At 38.2% G+C, this 16,242-nt stretch overlaps 1 protein-coding gene across 1 annotated transcript in view; it reads right to left on the reverse strand.

The window, feature by feature from the left end:
* pld1a (phospholipase D1a) overlaps positions 1–15,348 on the reverse strand; it is a 98,022-nt gene extending 82,674 nt beyond the window's left edge. Inside the window, exon 1 of the mRNA XM_030127524.1 lies at positions 15,194–15,348. The gene's annotated coding sequence lies outside the window, so the exon portion shown is untranslated. The remainder of the gene's footprint in view (positions 1–15,193) is intronic.
* Between the last annotated feature and the right edge of the window lie 894 nt (positions 15,349–16,242).

Consider the following 16,242-nt stretch of genomic DNA (forward strand, 5'->3'; position numbering starts at 1 on the left):
AGCACCAACAGATCAGGATTAGGTGATTCTCCACATCTCACGACTACATTTGAAGCAGATGCAGCAGACACAAAAGGTCTCATATTGGAATATAACTGAATTCTGAAACCTAAAAAACTGTAGTAAGAGTAAGAAAATAAGTAAATAAATAAATGTTGCTCGAGTAAGAAACTGCTTGAACGTTTTCTCCCCTCAAAGTGCCAAATTCTTCTTGTTGGAGCTAAAAATGTTTGTGTCGAGTCACAAACACATGAGCACGTACAGGGACCGATAACAGCTTCACAGTAAACATTCCCGATCCTGAACAAGATCCAGCATGCCGATCCACCAGCAGCAGTCACCCGATGCATTCACTGACTGCACGACAGTCTGCTTCACACGGTCTGAGCCACTTAGTCTCATTCACTTTCTCACGCTGATCTCTTTCATGAAGGAAAATGCTGTAGAAATGTCAGCAAGGATTAAAGCTGATTGTGTAGATATACAAAACTGAGTATGTGTGCACCATTAAAGCCTGCCTTTTTCTACCAGTGGATCGTCTGATATTTGACAGTCAACTGCCTCTCTATTTTTAGCTAACCAGATTTTCTAACATGTTCACAAAAATACACATTTCAGTCACCTTAACCAGTGCACAAGTGTTTCAGTGCTGCTAACATGCAGGTATTCAACAGCTACTGTAGAAAGTGAAACATTTCAAGTTCTTCAAGACTGTTTCCAAAATCATCCACATTCCTACGAACAGCAGATCTGACAATTGCCAAGATGCTGGTTAAACATACTTTTAAGACTCCATTTTGGGTAAAAACTAAAAAAAAAACAAAAAACAAAACCTGTTAAGACCCATTTTACACAGTTAAAATTAGAGCTGCAGCGATCGATTATTTTTGTAATTGATTACTCTATCAATTTATTTTCTTTGATTTGATTAAATTATTATTTGAATAGTTGAAAAATGCCTGAAAATGACAAACAATTTGTCTTTTATTCCAGAACCAGCTGAAACAACATCCAGAAAAAGTATCATAGTTAAAGGATATGTAAAAAAAACAAAAAAAAACAAAAACAAAATCTACAGAGAAATACCAACTGTATAAAAGTATATTACATCTACAAACAATATGTGCACTGCAGTCTTCAACACATTTGGATCTGACGTACTAACAACTTGTGATGGAACTAACAACTAAAAAAAATAAAGCCCAATAGTTTTAATTTTAGTAAAACTTGAAAGAAGTAAATGATGCTTCCAGTATAGAAAACTGAACCACACTCCATGTTGTTTGTGTTGATTCTGGCGTCATGTGCATCACAATAAGCCTCCGTGTGAAAAACAGTGGAACTGATGTTTAGCAGCACAGCAATTAACAAAGCTTTGATGCAGGAAAATAGTAATTCAAATTTTTTTTAATCCTTTCAAGGCAATTAATCTATTAATCGTTTCAGCTGTATTTAAAATATACCATTGTGAAACCATGAATGAGTTTTGATTGTCTACATTTAATGTTTTATCAAATACAAAATGCTAATATTCTGTGAGGTTGATTAAAAAATTCAGTTTTCCATCTTGAAGACGCAGGATTACATTTGTCATGTCGAGCTGGTCGCCTGCAATCAAGGTTTCCAGAAGTATTTAAGACAGAACAGATATCTCCCGGCTCTAAGAATACCCATGACCCACCAGAAGCCTGACCCACAAAGAGGTCAACCTCAGGGGGTGTCGGAATGCTGCGTGTGCTCCGATCGACACGTCAAACATACAACGCACACACACACCAGCCTTTGGTAACGGTAACACGCATGGCAGAGGAACTGGGAGTTTTCAGGGGTTATCTCTATTTCAATGGAACACGTCCTATTTCCTGCTTCCTTTCCTGTTGTCATGGTGATAGATTTAAGCCCAAGTAAGTTCTTATAGTTTATAAATATCAACAGACGCAGCAAAGGAGTGTCCACCTCTTCCTTCATGTGGTAGCGTCCCTTTTAAATGTCATTTAGTGGGAATTGACGCACTGCGAAATCATAGATTTGATTAAATGAAGCCGAGTGGGAAGGTTTGGTGGAGTGTGACAGGAAAGAGAGGATAAAATGACGCACCACTAAAGTAAAAAGAGCACAGTGTACCACAGAGCTATTAAAAATAAATTACTACACGTGACATGCAGAAATCCGCCATCTCCAGCATATAACAGTAGCAGAGGACTCCTTATGTAACTGTTTGTAATGTGGTCTTATTAAAAAATGTTTCTATAATCTAGGGTACACTTCATTCACCCTTATGCTTCCCTTACACCTCATTACACCCAGTAATGACACCATCTTTTAGGGGGAGATTATCCACCCTTATTCTGCCACCACTCTGAGTTGAGGGAAAAGGACCCCCAAAACGAAGCCATTAAAGAAGTATCTTAAAGCGGTAATACCACTGACAGCCACTAGAAGCTATTCCAAAAAGCCCTGGGGCCTCATGTATAAAGACTTGCATGGATTTCATACTGAAACCTGGCGTACGCTTAAATCCAGAAAAGTCTGTACGCACAAAAAAATCCAAATGAATCAAACTGAGTGTACGCCTGATTCCAAGTACATTTCCTTCATACAACCCAATCAGCGTGGAATTGAGCGCATATGTTGAAGTACCTGACTCCTCCCTCTACATCCCACATTTAAATATGCAAATTAGTATAAACTGGGCCTGGAGGTGGGATTCCCTCTGGGATTCCCCGCTCTGCAAGATCAGATGACGACGTCAAGGTGGACGTGAAGCAGAGGCCAAAACAGGCGGAAGAAGAAAAGAGACGAACTCAGCCTGTTTGAGCAGGGAGTCGCCGCTATTGTGGGTGACACTGGTGTCACAGGGCTGACTCAGATCACCCATAAGGTAAATATATATTTAGCATTTGTGTAACTCACACATTAGTTCATTCTACGGGTCATCCAACAGTCTGATCACAGCCAAACTAAATAAAGATTCATGCGTAATCATGTCAGGATATCAAAGAGGAAATCAAAGACTTTGACTCATTTTTAATCACTCAAATTATTATTTTCCAACAATGAGGCAGAAGACGGTGAGACGCAGTTTCAACCTCCTGTCACAGAGGCTTCCTGTTGACTCCCCAGCGTTAGCCGATCCTCCGGTCCACCAACAGCTGCTGATGCCCATCCAACCCACATGGGTCACCCGAGTCACAAGAGGACATCATGAGAACAATTGGCGGCGTCAGTGAGCGACTGGACCAACTTATAAATGTTCTCACAGACATGAACACTACATTAAATGCATTTATCAACCAGTGAATTCTGTGTCCTTGTCTCTTTATATGGTTGTTGCTGAATGTCCTCCCGGGCAGGATTGGCATTGATGGGTCCAGGGTTGGTTCTGGTTCTGGTGGATGTGCTGCTCTGGCAGTAGGATGACGTGTCGGTGTGTTCATTGTTCATCTGTGTATCTCTGATGTGCCCACCAATCGGAGGAATGACCTTCCATCCATCCATCCATTATCTTCCGCTTCTTCCGGGGCCGGGTCGTGGGGGTAACAGTCTAAGCAGGGACACCCAGACTTCCCTCTCCCCAGACACCTCCTCCAGCTCCTCCAGGAATGACCTTTTTCACATTATTAACAGTTTCCCAGTATCACCTCTAAGTGTCGCCAATGGTTCAAAAGCACTAGAAACATGCGTACGCCAGCTATGGAGTTGGCATGGAGGACCGCACTTTTCCACGGTCATTTCACTCTTTATACATCTGAACGTGAGCGTAGAAAAGGGCGTACACCAGGTTTTTGTGCGTATGCATGCTTTATACATAAGACCCCTGGTGCTCATAAGCCAGCAGATCTGCCTTCTGGAATCCAAGGGGCAGAGACGCAGCGCAGCGTATAGTGTGCATATGGACACACTTGCATGGATTCTGCAGCAGCTGCCCCAGGTTCCAGTCCCGCGGCTTCGTGCCACAGGTGAAAATGGCATGTAGCAATGGCATCCCTGGTATGAAGCTGCAGAATCCATGCCAGTGCCTCTATATGCAGGGGTCACCATCATCAAAACATCACACTTTGGTTGCAGAACGAAAGGTGTTCCTTTTACACAGCGTTCCAGAATCATGATCCCACCTTTATCACGGCTCTGTTTCTACCTCCAGAGGCGTTACAGAGCCACGATAAAGGTGGAACCAAATGATCCCATCATTTCGTTTACACAGATGTCGCTCCGGAATAGAGGTGAAATATTCCCGTAACAGAAGTGCTGTGTAAAAGGGGCTTTAGATTTACATTGATGTTCACGTTAAAAATAGTGTCAATATTTTATTGGGATTCTGATCGGTTTGTTTAACTTGAACCATCTACCATAAACCCTGATTTCAATTAGGACCAGACTCACTAGAAATACATGTTGAATCTATTTTTGACGGCTACATCAAGAAGCACAGATGAGAAGGAAAGGAAGTCAGATACATAAAAGGCACAGAGGATCTGGTCAGTGTGTGATTGAACACAAATAAAAATATAAAAAATGAATAGAATATTCAGTCACTACAACTAGATTCTCCTAAATCTTGCAAAAGGGACCTTTAACTGCTTCTTGTGCAGAATAAGTTCAATCCAAAACTGTTGTATATGTGCATATGTATAATTTCTCTTCTTTACCCTGAACTCTGCAGGGTCTGTCTACTGTCTGTTTTCAACTCTTGTTCACTACCGAGGACATAAATGCATTACTGGGTCTCAAGAGGTTAAAACACCACAAGCAGAGTCCCAGTCATATACTCAAAATCACATTACCAACGTCAGTAATGAAAACAATGTCAAAATACTGATATAAAACGATTATGAACATTAATGTTTTTTTGGTTTTTTTTTACCAACAGCTACAAATGTTTGATCCATGTTATTCAGAACAATTCAGTACATGCTTGAAAATGTGCTTGTTTAGTCTGACATCATGGTGCCATAAAACATCATCCGCTTCCTCTATTCTTCACCATGACATGGAAAGCAGTAAAATGATACCTGGATGTGCTCTATGGACTTAGGGACACAGTACTACATGCTGAGGAATGAACCGAAGTGGAGAGAGAAACAGAAAATGATATTCCAGCTTAACACTTACCCAAATCAAGAATAAATGCAATGAAACGAATGGTAATATACAGAGCTATGCAAGAATAGAACAAACTACCGGAACACATCACACAAGAAAACTGTAAAATGAAATTCAAGAAATCAGTCAAGAAGCATCTATTGACCATAAATGATTCATACTTGGGCTAACTGAACGTATTTACTAAATACACCATACCGCTGCTGACCTAAAGGAGCTGTCGTGTCTGTATTTTGTCTGTTATTTATTTTCTTTCATGTTATGTAGTATGTGGAAAAGTTGCTATGTATGATTATATTGTATGTTATTTGCATTGACTAGTTGTAAAGATTACTGTAAGGACCCCAGGAAGAACAGCTGTAGCTATGGTACAGCTAATGGGGATCCTAAAGAAAGAAAGGAAGGAAGTAACAAGTGAGAGACAGAAGAAACCATTTGACCCCAGGTTTATTTTATCTATGAAATGCTCCCCCGTGTGGATTGAAACCCTGCAGAGAACAAAATGAAGACATTTTGTAGCTGTGATGTGGTGGAAATGGATCTGGTGGAAATCAGAGGTAACCAGTGATCTCGGAGTCCATCTTTACTCCTCTATTACACATTGTGTTTACTGGATAAAACACATTTTTCAACAAAAAAAGACATATTTTGCTATAAAAATTTTCCATCAAGTAAATGGATTGAATTTATATAGCGCATTTTCTACACCTTAATGGTGCCCAAAGCAAAACAATTCCTCACATTCACACACCAGTAGGCAGCTGCTGCCATGCTCTACTGGGAGGAATTTAAGGTTCAGTGTCTTGCCCTAGGACACTACAACATATGGACAGTCAGAGCCAGGATTTGAACCGCTGACCCTTCAGTCAAAGGATGACCCGCTCTACCAACTGAGCCACAGCCACCCATAGTGTTAAAGTGTTACCATTTTGCATGTACCAAGCTAGCATGAAGCATTAACTCACCCATTGGCCCTCTAGCTCCACCCCTTTTGACTAAATACGGTCACATCTGACAACATTTGACTTGATAACAGCCAAAACTAATGAGAGGTATCACAGAGTGGCTGAATCCACCTCTTATAGAACAGTCTATGGCCTTATGCACTGCCCTGTAAACGCAGTACCAGCCAAACAACAAACCATAACAAAACATTTTCTTTGTCATAATTAATTTAGTCACTTTTTTCCTTTTTTTTGAACAGCCATTAGTTTACTAGGGACCATGAAGACAAGACAATACTAGGATTTATTAGGCTCAAATTGTTAAACAGTGGTTCAGGAAGCATGAGACATTATTTTCACACATGAATTAGACACCACAGAGTCCAGACCTGAACCCCACTGAGCAAACTTTACACAGTGATTCGACTCTTGGCCATCAATACAAGATCTTGGTGAACAAATGTGTGGCATTGTGGTATTGTGACATTTACTGTGGCATTGCATTAGCGTTGCACTGCATAGACAATACCATAGAGTCCTGTAATCTAAGCTTTAAGGTGATCCAGTGAAATATTGTATGCAGGACATTTTTAGTGCCAGGCAGTGTATATTGGCTTCATATATCATTTATCTGTTTCCTTGGTTACTAACAAATCTGTCTCTGTATCATCTGTAAATAAAAACACACATATCAGTTGATCGCTACTATCTGCACAACCTAAAGGAAGATGTAATTGTAGGACACTTGTGTTATGTCTACAGCCCCGTGTCTTGTTCCAACCACTCTCTGGAGGCTGATTAAAACATTTGGCTTCCCCTTTGTGGTCTTCACATTAAGTGTGGATGGGGCATGTTTAATTTATCTAATGGTGCAACGACCCTTGAGGTTGAAATCTGCATCCTGTCAGTCGTTTAGCTGCTTTCTGTCCAAAATTATTTTCCGCCAGCAAGTCACTGATTCGCTGCCAAACTTTCATGATTTGCGTGGGAAGCTGCTGCGATCGTTCCAGATGTAAAATGTGCATATGTTGTCTTGTGTTTTCTGATATTCTTGCATTGTAAAACAAAAATTGACTGTTTTGCAAATGGGGATTTGGAGGTTGCATCTTCCCATGGGCATGAGGAGGAAACAGTGTTGAACAGAAAATATTTCTAAATAAGGACAGAGCATCGTGCTTTCCTGGCCTGCACATAAATTACTCTGCACACAAAACAAGTCTAATGTACACAGTCTGCAAACAAACAAGGTCCTCCAACCCTCAGTACGTTCACTCTCGAAAGAAGTGGGAGCTGATCTGAACTCACCACATGAGACCTTAATCAAATCATGAATTATTTGAGCCGGGAAACAGTGGTATTGTTCTCAAAGGGCCTCGCTGGGAGCTGGGTGGAGAATATTTCCAATATCCTAAGAAAAATAACTTTGTTCTGCTGCTTTCGGAACATACTGGTGTTAGAGGGGCTTAAGGAACAAGGAACTTTTCTTCATTTTTGGGTGGTACATACACCACACCAAACCTCAACATGGAGTCTTTGATATAATATTTAAAGTTTTATAGTCAAAGAAAACAGAAATTACCCAGAGTATATTTGTCTCTGTAAAGACCACTGGTGTAGTTTCTATTATACATATACATACATATACAAATATCACACCTATCAAGTCTTTGTTTAAAATACATTTCTGTTTTCATGTACTGCTCATGTTCATACTGACACTGACCACCTGATCATTGTTCCAGTTCCATGCAGCTAGACAGAGATTACATCCTCAAGTGATCCAAGTTAGGGCAAAATACACATAAACAAAGACAAAATAATGACTTTTCTAATACTAAGAAGAAATGGAAAAACACATCTGAGAGGACATACCCTTGCAGATCTGCATGAGACGTAGAAATCCACTAAGGCAGGGGTGTCAAACTCATTTTAGTTCAGTTCTACATTCAGCTAAATTTGATCTGAAGTGGGCCGGACCAGTAAAATAATAGCATAATAATATAGAAATAATGTCAACTCCAAACTTTTCTCTATGTTTCAGAGCGAAAAAAGTTAATTTACATTATGAACAGGTTGACATCTATAAACTATCCTTTCAAAAGATCTGAATAACATGAACAAACTGAAAACAGTATAATTTTAACAATATTCTGTCTCAGTTTATCATTTACACACGTATGTTATAATTTACAGATCACAGTGGATCTACAAACACACAAAATATTAAGTAACAGGCAAAATTTTGTTAAAATTGTACTTACTTCTTTTAAGACATTTCAGGTTATTCACATTTTTTGCTAAATTATACTTTGTTTTAGTGAAAATACATGGAAATATTTACATTTACAAAGAGAAACATTTGGAGTTGTCATTATTTCTATGTTATTATGATTGTATTTGACTGGTCCTGCCCACTTGAGATTGAATTGTTCTGAATGTGGAACCTGAACTAAAAGGATTGTTAATATTTTAGTGTAATTTTTGCATTTCACAAATTCATCCCAAGGGCTGGACTGGACCTTTTGGCGGGCCGGATTTGGCCCCCGGGCCGCATGTTTGACGCCTTTGCACTAAGGGAGTGATGTCTGTGTAAGTTCTCATTTGCCCAGGTCATCGTTCTTCTTGGTGGTTCTCCTAGGTTCAACTGGACTTCCCCAGAACTGAAAAAGTCTCTTGGATAAGAGATAAAATGTTTTCAAAAGAGCTATATAAGTCTAGCTGAACCTAGAAGAACTACCAAGCACTAAGGGAAGGATGCAGTTCATTCACTGCATTTCATTCACTACAGTCCACAGCAGAACTGAGTCAGCAGGACAAACGAAGTCATGGCACCCTGTAGATCAGTAAAAGTCTTAAAAGTTATTCAGATCAGTCGTTTATATTCGACGATGAGCAATGAAACTTAAAGCAGTGTATGACTTTCATCACATATCCACACAATTCCATATAATTTATGTTCACTTTTTAAAATTTTTTCATGTAATAGAGAACGTTAACTCTGGTCAACTCTCAAACATGGCAAGACATCGTCAGATTCAGAGTCAGAATACTTTATTAACCCTAGGGGGATATTGTGCGTTAAAAGTTGCTCCATGCAAGTATAAGAAAAAACAGCAAGGAATTCACCTCAATGTTGGATACTAGTCATCATAAAATAGAAAAAGAAGAAGTGGAAGTCCATTTGGAGCAACTGTACCTGCTCCCTCTGTAAATGTAATGGCTCTTTATGAGTTAATGATAACACGAAACCTTGTTATTTTTGTGTGATTGAACTAGGGATGTAACGATTACCGGTATAACAATAAACTGCGGTAAAATTGCCAATGGTTAGTATTACCGTTTAAATTCTAATTATCATGATAACCATGTTTAATTACCGCACTTTCCTGGAGAAAACGCCTATGTAAAGATCTGCTTTTATGTCAAATATTTGAGTATAGTTTTAATTTATTACAATTTTAATTTTATATACCTAATATTTGGAACCAATATTCACTTTTAAAGTTTCTGTAAAGGTTCGTTAAACATCTTTGTGTTATTTATGCAATAAATTATATACATTTTTCAAATCGGATTTTATATATATATTTTTTGTTTTCTGTCCTTTTGTGTTGATATAGTCAGTTAAAGTGAAAAAAAATTACAGACAGATGAGATTGATGAAGTTGTGCTGAAAAAAAGATATCAAACATGGGTATAGTAAACATTTCTTTATATAATATATAAAAACAAAATCAAAAGTACTAAAAAACAGACAAAATAGGCTCAGACCACTAAGGGTTAATATTTGAATGTTTCTGCCAACAGAAGGTACATTGTACCAATTATTTTATTATTATTATACTTTTTTTTTTTTTTTAAACAATACAACTTGGTTAAATTATTTCAGTGTGTGTATCAGTACTTTTTGATCATTTTAAACACAAGTTCAACAATACCGCGATAATAATGATAACCGTGATAATTTTGGTCACAATAACCGTGACATGAAATTTTCATATCGTTACATCCCTAGATTGAACATAAAGAAAAATATTAAAAATAAAGAGTATATTCAATCACTACAACTAGAGACTTCTAAATCTTACAAAAGGGACCTCTAAGTGCTTCTTGTGCAGAAACAGTTCCATCCAAAACTGTTGTGTATGTACATATGTATAATTTCTCTTCATTACCCTGAACTCTGCAGGGTCTGTCTACTGTCTGTTTTCAATGACAGCGGAAGCTCCCTCTTTTGACCCCAGTAATAATTTGCTTGAGAACACGAGTTTAAAAAGCATCAAATTATTCAAGGGAACACTGGAGGCGGACTGGACATCTATGTCAACATCAGCAGAGCCGCTGTCACACATCTAGTGTTAGGAAAAACAGATAACTTGTGAAATGCATCATCTATTCCTGGATGTGTGATAAACAGCTTGACATTTGTGCAGAAGTGTGGACAATGGAGTGAGTGGTTGCAAAGATACTGTACATACATGTAAACATTATCTTTGTCTAATTGGCTACCAGTGATGAACAAATGGCGATTAACACGAACACGCACCTATACAATAACATAAACATTGCTTGGCATTTACAGATCGTGTGGTGCCAACCTCCTCATGGCGCAGATGGTACAAAGAGAGAAAGAGAAGATGGAGGGAGGATGGGAGAGAAATGCAACCAGAGAGAGAGGTCTGTGACACCTCTTTTTCTCTGCCCACTCTAAAGCTGCCTATTATCTAATCCTTCACACCATGGACCGGGGGATAAGGCTGGTCAGAGAGGCAGAGAAAGCAAGACATACAGTAGACGCCAGAAAAAAAGAGAAGAGAGGGAGCAATCGTCATCATCACCATAGTGGCGTTCTGCTGGTGGTAACACAAGGCATCATTGTACGGAAGGAGAGAGGAAACTGCGCTCTCTCTCTCTCTCTCTCTCTCTCTCTCTCTCTCACTAAATTTCTCTTTCTCAGAGGAGCTGAACTCAGCGCTACAAACCCAGCCAAGTTTGAGAATGGAAATAAGCAAATTGTAACTTCTACCCAGAGCACTGAAGTGACTCAGTATGATTACGGAAACAGGAATAGAAGCTTAAACCATAAAGACTCGGTGCTACTTTTGTGGCAGTTCCCGAATGATTTTTTCCTCTCTTAAGTGATTTATCATCATTTATTATAATACAGGGTGTCCCATATGTCTCCATACATAGGAGACATAATACATATGGTTCTAACATGTATTTCTTTATATTTCTTCTTTATAGTTCTTCAGCAGTGGAGGACACGCATTGAAATGTGTTCCCAACAAAATGGCAGTCATATAGAGCATATTATATAAATAAAAACGGTTTATGTCAAGAAACGTTAATTTTCCTATGTATGGAGACTTATGGGACGCCCTGTATTATTCTCTGTAGTTTGCGTTTTTCAAAGAAAAGCAGGTATTTTCCCATATTTAATTTACTGATCACGTACATGTTTATGTTTATGCATTTGGCAGACGCTTTTTTCCAAAGCGACTTACAGGGGAAAACCAATCAAATCACTCAGTCAATCAAATTTTATTTATATAGTGCCAGATCACAACAAAAAAGTTATCTCATGACACTTTATATATAGAGTTGGTCAAAACCAGACTCTAAGCCATTTTACAGAAACCCAACAGAAGATGTTCATAAAAGCTCCGATTAAAGTCGACTGTCATAATATCAGAAACAGAGAAAAATGAAGAAAATGTGACTTTTTCAACAAAATATATCGTTGACTGAACATAAACCTAATGTGTCCATCCACTGTCACTGATCATTCTCCATGGGTTTTACTGGTGAATCCATACCGTAGAACAGGGATGTCCAATCCTGGTCTTCGAGGGCTACTATCCTGCATGTGTTAAATGTATTCCCCTTCCAACACACCTGATTCAAATGATAAGCCTATCATCAAGTTCTGCAGAAGCCTGATAATAACTGTCAGGTGTGCTGGAAGAGGATAACATCTAAAACATGCAGGATAGTAGCTCTCGAGGACCAGAATTGGACACCCCTGCTGTAGAAGATGACGGTGTTTCCATGGTAACTACAGAACCTCTGAACGTCCAAATGAGTCATATCTGATATCCATGAAAAGATGACAAAGTGCATTTTACACTAATTATTTACATGTATTAATAGGATTAGTGGATCAACAGGTATTAAACAGTTTAGATCAGTAGATGGTTTTGGTCACCACTGACTATTTGGGACTTCTGCCTCTGGGATTTCTGTTGCCACCTCTACACATGGAGCTAAATGACATTTGGTTACTGACAATATAGAAGTAAACGTCTCATATTTTAAAAAATGTGAGGAAAAAACTTAGTGTCTTGACTCAAAATGTGTGCATAATCAACAAACCTGCAAGGCTAAGTGTGATTCCAAAGTATATCCAATCTGTTTAGATACATAGGCAAGAGAGCAGGTGTTAGTAATGTTCCTGCTGCCAAGAAAAATTAAGCTTTCACTGAAGTTATTTACAAAAAATGCAAATTACATGTGTTTATGCTTAGAAGCACATAAACTATAGGCTGCATAGTGTCGTCAGGGGGTGATGCTATAGGTTATGGTACACAAATCTTATCTATTTATATAGTGCCAAATCATAAAAGTTATCTCATAACACTATACATTTAAACATTTACTTATACAGTATATGGCTCTAATGCATAGAAAGGAAAAATGGGGTCATTTAGTTGCTGTTTTCCATCTAAAATGACTGTGATACTTTTATCATAGATACATTCAGGGTTCACACTATTTGTTGTACTGCCAGACATGTTTTCACACTTTATCAGAATATCTGAGTAAATGCTGTAAACAGCTGATCAATCACATGACTTAAATGTTGGCTACATTACAGTTGTTGAAAAATTGTTTATATTTCCATTAAGAATATTTATTATTTTTCAGACAAGAGCAAAACCCACAAATCTTGCCATTTCCTGGTGTGATGCTTCAGGTGTTAAATATGTCTATGGAAATGCATCTACTGTAAACCTCATGATGATGGTTATTATTATTATTATTATTATATCATCCTTTAAAAATCCATTATCAGCTAACCTTTGTGTTTGCATTTACTGCTTCTATATTTCACTAATTGATTAATTTGATCAAAAACTGTGTTTATAATCAACAGTTAGTTTTGATTCCTGCTTCGTAAATGCCGATTATTTTCATTTTCTTTTCTATTTTTTCTCCTCTGTGACTGAAAACTGACTGTCTTAAAGTTGTGGACCAACATAAAGCAGCCGAGGATGTCATCACTGGATTTGAGAAATACTTTTTCAGCATTTTAATAAACTAAAAGGTATTTTGTGTATTCTGTGATGGTGTAGCATTAGTGCATCTTATTCACAAAACCATTCTGCAACGAGTTCATGTCCATTCATTGTCAAAGAACAGACTAATAAACTCCAGTTGGATGTAAACCTCCTTCCAAAAGAACCATGTTCCTTCAACTTATTTCTACACTGTGAGAACATATGTTTTTTCCACCTCTCCAACGGTTCTGATAAATTTTAGATTTGACCAAAAAAAGCTGCACTCACTCTGTCACAGAGTCCTGAACACGATGGTTAAACCTGAAAATCACTATTTATTGAGTCTGTAGTTAGAGGATGTCAAATGGGTCATGGGTTATTTTGGGGAGACAGAAACACCATACAGTACAACTAAATGACACTATGGTCCACATCTGTAAATCATTTAGTGAATGAGCTGAGCTAAAAATATTTCCTTCCAATCCTTCTCCAAACACACAGAGGAACAAGATAATAGAGACGTTACATAACAGAATCTCTTTTATGATAAACAGAATATTAAATATTGAGGATATTGACTCTTACTGTTCTTTCAGTGTCCAGACTGATAAGTGACATGTATCACAAGTTAAACAAGATAACAACACATAGGACAGGTCGATAAAGATCCACATACCGTTAGCCTCACGTTATACACTATATGGACAAAAGTATTGGGACACTTTGAATTCAGATGTTTCTTTTCTAACAAGGGTCTGGGCAACAAAACAATAATGACAAGTGTCCTAATATAACTTTATACTGTGGTAAATATCATATTGATGTTTCCGTCTCAAATCAGCATGAACAGGACATCTTAGAGCTGTTGCTATGATGTGTCCCAATATTTTTGTTCATACAGTTTAGAAACATCAATATTTCCTTAAAGTTTCCTAAGTGAGATGGGAAGAAAGTAGATAGTTCATTGTGGTAGAAAATTATTTGCAGTCAGAGCACGAAAAATATTGTAGAAATTTAGAGGTCGAACATTTAAAATCATAGTCATGGATAAAACATAAATCAATATTGAGAGAAAATAAGTAAAAACCATCTCTGAGGCATTTTGGAAGCAAAGATAACACTTTAAACCCATGCAGTGCAATGATATTTACATACTTTTGTCCATTTGTGTACGAGTTAGGCAGTTATGCTATGAGGCTAACAATATGCATTTATCAAAGCCTGAGGCAGGAACTAAAAAAGTAATAATAAAACATTGTATGTGTGTGCTGGCACCACAACAGGAAAGGTCATTCTTTTAGCTGCCTGCACCGTACCAAAGGAAGACTTCTGAATGCCAGAGGTCAGTAACATGTGTATCAGTTGCAAAGACAACAGAAGAAGAAGATGAAGCATGGTCGGGTTGCAGAGAGGGGGAGTGGTGGTATGGGTATGCAGCAGATAAAGAGAAGCTAAATATCTCCAGTGTTCCCATGACATTCCAGCTGTAGTAACAAACTTTTACAACAGGACGGGAGGCCGGCAAGTGAACACACACATACACAAACACACACACATACCTGTGCAGCCTTATGAAACACCCTTTGTTGCAATAAATTGTAAAAATAATCATGTGAAGTCCTCCACACAACCCTATCTAACCAGGGTTTCCACAGTAGCAGACACATCTGCCCTTCATTATCAGACACATTAACAGACAGTTACACTCAAACCTACTGTCTACATGATACCACCGACTCATATCCAAGACAGACAGAATATCCCTAACCCTCCCTCCCCACCCCTCGAGCCAAACCATGGACGAAAACAGACCAGAGCCACATAGAGACAAACACAGACAGGGAGACAGAGGGAGACATTACCAACCTGCTCTGTCTGTGGACGTCCAGCCCACATGTTGCTCATCAATCCACTTCTTCTATAAACTCAATGAATGGTCACACTCAACTGAAAAGACGACAACAGCAAAAACAACCCTGTCCAACAGCAGACAGTCAGACAACCCTGTGCTCCTTCTGCTCTGGAACTCAGTTAAGTATGGCTGAGAAAAAAAAAACCCACTGCTAAACTCTCCCCCAACTCCTCGGGAAGGGAGGAGTCTCTAAAACTCTGGACCAATCCTGAGGAGAGTGTCCTCCCACAGACAGTTCTCATTGGCTAAACATGAAAAAAAAAGTGTAGGACTTTTAGTAAAAGAGGAGGAGTTCTCATGGGAAAAATACACTGAGCTGATTCAACCAATTGTCTCATCACTTCTTACTTTTTCTTTTGTCTTCTCTTGTATGATTGTCATTTTTTTCCCACAGTGTCTGTATATGTATAACCAAGTCTGACTACAGGTTTTGATCCGATGAATCATGCAAAATATATGAAATATAAAGGATTATGCTGTGAGAGGGGTGTATAAAAAACAATAGTTATTTAAATTGATCTAAGTACAAGTGTGTGTATTCATTATCTGTGTTTCTACTGAGTGACTTGTCAGTGAAATAAATGTCTGTCATACCGTGCTAGTATCAGAAATCATTCATGAGTAGGCATGCCAAAAAAATTTAAAGAGATCTCCTCTGCCATCTTGAGGATACATGGATTCACTGCGCTCCTGCCTACAGATTTAATATGCATTTCCCAAACAGTTTTAAAAGTCTGTTTAGGTGGAATTTATGAGGATTTAATTGTAGAAATGGAAAATGAGTGTCATACTTGTGTATAATTACAAGGCAATAAGAATAATTTATTTCATTAAATGGAGGTGTTTTTATGTACACTGGGACTTGGTTTCCAATTAGTGATTATGTTTCTACATTATCTTAAAACAGACTTCCTCATCTTTTTTTCTGTTCTATAACACATAGTCTCCAGTGGTTAAGTCCATTACTGTCACGCATTATAATAGTGTGTGTATGATATTTAAC

The sequence above is a fragment of the Sphaeramia orbicularis genome, chromosome 22, assembly GCF_902148855.1.
Source record: "Sphaeramia orbicularis chromosome 22, fSphaOr1.1, whole genome shotgun sequence".
NCBI classification, from domain to species: Eukaryota; Metazoa; Chordata; class Actinopteri; order Kurtiformes; family Apogonidae; genus Sphaeramia; species Sphaeramia orbicularis.